The sequence below is a fragment of the Sturnira hondurensis genome, unplaced genomic scaffold, assembly GCF_014824575.4.
Source record: "Sturnira hondurensis isolate 20B ecotype Veracruz unplaced genomic scaffold, ASM1482457v3 Scaffold0017082, whole genome shotgun sequence".
Classification (NCBI taxonomy): Eukaryota; Metazoa; Chordata; class Mammalia; order Chiroptera; family Phyllostomidae; genus Sturnira; species Sturnira hondurensis.
This window is the reverse complement of record NW_028089713.1, coordinates 87,344-92,086: the sequence shown is the minus strand read 5'-3', so window position 1 is coordinate 92,086 and position 4,743 is coordinate 87,344.

The following is a 4,743-nucleotide window of genomic DNA, read 5'->3' as shown; positions in this document are numbered from 1 at the left end:
GGCCTGGAAAACACCACCAAATTTCCCCACCTCGTGCTTAATGGGAATATCAGTTACATGGGAAAACTTCATTTCTTTGTGCCTCAAAACATTTAACAGGCTGAGCCAGTTAGTTTTTTTATGATTTCTTTGTTGGGTTTTGCCCAATTTGGTCAGTCTTTTTCTGTTTTGGTATTTAACATCCTACCTGTGACTAGCTCTATCTGGCTATTTTTTTTTTTGCCTACACTGCAAATGCACTGCTTGAGATTTAATTGTTTCCAGGTGAGAAGGCTGAACTCAGTAAGCCTTTTCTGTGTTGTAAGAGCTGGTCTCTGCATACATTCCAGGTGAGCAGGATAGAGGACAATTTACACATGTTAGCATTCAGTTTTTTGGCCATATTGGAAAGAAGCAAATTCACCAGGTAAAAGGTGAATTTTATGTGAGAAATACAGTCCCTAAACTGTCTCTGCTGTGGTGATGGAAGAGGAATGACAGCGTCAGCCTTTTTGTTGAGAGGTTTTTCTTGTTCCAGGCCCCTCAAGAGCAGGATCTGTCTGCAAGTCTCCCCCAAATGGATACCCATCTTCTAAGTTCTCTCTTGTGGCTGCTTTACACCTGATGATTGGGAATGAGGGCTGGAGAGAAAGGCAAGGGGCCATTTATATCACATGAAAAAGTAAAGAAGGTTCCTTGGGAATCAACTCTATCAGGGAATTCTTTTGGTTTCAAAACAGGTGCCCCTCCGTGGGGTTTGTCACCGTGATGTGGTTGTACAAGAAGGCAGTGGCTGTGACTTTAAACGCAGCTGGCCTTCTGATGCCTGCCTCTTAGCTAGTTGTCTACTAGCTAAGTCTACTTGTCTCATCTAAAACATTGGGGGTGCGGGGAGAACGAAGCCCTTAGTGCATTAGTCACTGGGTTCTCCTTAAAGATAAACCAGTTAATTAGTCTTTACAGCAGTGGTTGTCAAATATGCAAATGTGTCTCTAGATATGATATTAATATGTCACTCCTGAAGGAGAATGGAAGCTCCAAGGGATATTATATCTTACAAGCAAAATCATTTTTTAAGGATGGTAAGTTTTTAGCTATTTACATGTTTTTTTCTTTTCACTCAGATGTCCACTTGCTGGGCCAGGGGGTGAGTAGGAAGAAAAGCAATGAGTTGTAGCTCTTCCCAAATGGTTCTTTTATACTGTGGTTGATACAGGGCTGTTACTGGAGATGTGATCAGCTGGGCTGCAGGCAGTTCAGCATCCAGCAACTAGAAGCTCATTTTCTATGCACAAAGCTGCCTTCAGAAAGGCTCCTGACCACACTTTGTAGCAGGTCATTTTCATCTGACTGCTCATAACATGCTGTACTGTACTGATTTTATTCTTGTGATGCAGGTTTCTTTCTGCATCTATATACACTGTCTTTTGATGATCAGATAATTTTTTAATTTAGTTATTTATTCATCCATGTAAAGTATTCTTAAGTCCCCATATTAGTGTTTGCATGTATTTAATCAGAATGTAAGGTAATTTGTATCGTCAATTTTGGCTAGAAATTGAGGTAGTTTGAGCATTCAAGTCTAATGTCCATAGTGTTACCTTAAATTAAAATTTCAGAATATAGATATCTGTCTTCTTTAAAAGGATAATGACTATATTAAGGCACAGTGGATTTCTTTGAATACTTTTTTGCTCATTGATTTTTATTTATAAATCAAGAGATGCATTTCTCTGAAGAAAAGTGTATCTCCTAGATAAATAAAATCATGCTAAAATATGTAATATGTATTGTTTTTGTAATAAGAAATACAATAAAATTATTTTTAATTAAAAGTGCAACTTTTGAAATCACACAAAAAATAACATTGGTACCTTGTACAGACACAAAATATTAATAACATTGTGCATAATATGTTTGAAACAAGCTTCTTTCAAATGATTCCTAAATTACTAGATTATATATTGTATTTTCAACTTGTGGTTTTAACTTGTTAACTCCTGCCTTTATCAAGTTTATTTGCATTTCAAAATATCAGTGGGATCATTGCAGTCATGCATTATTGACATTCTAAAGCTATATTAATTTATTGATCACCTATTGGTTGCCATGTAATAGCTAAGTTAAAGTCCCTGTCCTTTTCCTGGAGTTTATTATTGGAAAGGAAAAAGTAAACAGCAATTCTGAAACCCATCCCTTCCTATTGGGAATACCTTCCCTTTTATGAATAACCTTGACCAAAACCATGATTAGGTAATAGTTATGTAAATGTTTATGATAAAGGAACTTTGAACACTTTCTTTAGGGTCAGTAGCAATAGAGATAAAATGAAATGTTCATAATAACAGTGGAACAATTTTAAGTTCAATAGTCCAAGCCCTCTGATGGGCTGAAAATGATTTATCAATTCTCCAAGTTTGCAATAAAGTGAGAGGCAGTGGTTATAAGTATTGCTAAATATACTGAGCTTTAGCAGTACATGTGAAGGAGTAACAATATGAGGGTGTCAATGGTGTAATTTCCTTAGGTTGCTAAGCAACTTCGCAAATGTTTTCTTATTCAGCAATCAGCCCCTCATTTGTAGAAGGCGGGGAGGGCGTGGTGTCATTCACCTTGTTTTACAAATAGGTGAATGAACACCCTTACTGAGCAGTCCATCTCGACATAGATGGAGTTTTTGTCAAGGCCCATAGCTCAGAACAAGGTAAACCATAAGATTTGGAATGGTGAAGGCCCGACAAACACAATATAGTACTATTTTTGTATATAGCTGGAAACTTAACAAATATATCAGGCTTAGGAAGTGACTTCAGAAAGTGCTCCATTACTTGCTTGGTTTCTGTAACCTTATTTATTACAGCATGTCTTAACTCTCTCCAGGTGCTTCACTGGGGACTCACTGTTAGGAGGGTCAGCCTTCAGGCTCACTAGCTTGTCCTGGTTGGTGACAGCCCTGCTCACCCTGCCTGTGGCAGCCTGGCTATCGCCTATTTTCATGCACTATGGTCTTGATGTATCTTGCACTATCCAATCTATATTCTTTGTCTTGAACTTATTTGAAAATTTGATAAAAGCCAAAGACTCCCCAGAAAAAGGTTGACATATAAGTTTTACATTCAGTTTTTGGAGGTCATAACTTCCTGAAACCCATCCCTGCATGGCAGGGTACAAAACCAGGAGCTTGGTAATACACACACACAGACTCACCATCTCCCTTTCTTTGACATAAAAAAGTCAAGAGATATCCATTTGATACTAACTTTTTTAAGCAGACAAGGAGAATATATGAAATTCTAAAATGCTCACATTCTTTTTTTTGCTGGGCCTTGTGGAATATTTAAGAATTTGAATGGGTTATAGTAATTATGGAGAGTGATTTTTTTTTCCTAAAAACTTCAAGGCACAGTCTTATTTTATTCTCAGGAAGCCCATGCCAGCTGTGTTATTTTAATCATTACAGGCAGAACTCCCTTCTGAATTCCCAAAGGCATTTAAATTCCCTTGTTGTATGCAAAACCTTATCTGTGAAAACCAGGTCAGATTCTACAGAGGAATGTATCTTGCAATTAAGTGACACAATTTCAGAAGCAGAGATACTCTTTGGAAGCAGCGTTCCAAATCTCATGAGGCCTAGGCTCAAAAAGGTTAATGACCTTCATTGACCATCCAGCCCACATTTGGAGCACGTCTTGTTGACCTGCTTGGGTTTTCTTTATCAGTGATCTGCTTACTTTATTGCTTAAATTCAGTTTTGACTTCCTAGGATCTCCCCTTTCTCATTCATTGCCTTTTGAGAATTTATGGATGGGATGGGAAAGAGTCTCTGGGCCCATTGTAGAAAGCTGGAGAGTGGCATCATTCACCCTGTTTTATAACTTCTGCACCTGATCTATTACCCTAGTTCTCCAGAAAACAATCTGGATTAGATCAAATTGTACTTAATATTCAAAGGTCTAGAAGAGCCCTACAATGCTCATTTATTAATTTACCTAAACTTGGACACTCATAATAATACATGTAATTATATAATCCCTTATGAAATCACAAAATCTAAATAGCTTTGAAAACAAAGTTTTCTTTTAGCTTATTTAACAGCAAAAGCTGACCTGAATTTTGTGAGGGTATTTATGGTCTGTATGTATCCCACTCGGTATAAATATGTATTTCATGGAGAAATTAGTAAAACAATATTATAAGCAATACAGTACCTTTGTAAAATTCTAATAATTCTGAATCTGGAATAAACCATTGGATGAAAGTTATTTGCAATTATTTCCTGTAATAATGCTCTATTTTATGCCCAGATTTAGGAATAGAGAAGACTTTATTTTACTTTTGAAAATAATTTGTTGTACAACCACTATCTACATTAGATACTGATATATATTCTTCAAGAATTTGAATATGTGTTATATTAAGAAAAATAACTCAAAACTTGGAACCAAGCAAAAAGCAATCACCAGAGAAATTTTTCAGGGGATTATTGAGTATTCTTTAGCAGACCCTCTCTGGGGATTATAGATTCTCCAGAAATTACACAGAGGTGTATAACTTTGGTTGACTTTCTATTAACTAGGCTTTATTTATAACTATAAAAATAGAGGTTAATTTATAGAAAGTGAGTAAGAATGTGATTCTTTTCTGAGAACATTGCAAAGCAAATGAATTTTGTCCAATAGAGTCAATTAATTTTCATTAATTAGAAAAGCTGTTTCCAAATATTAGTTTGTTGCTCTGTATGATAATAACCAGTTTTGCATTTAC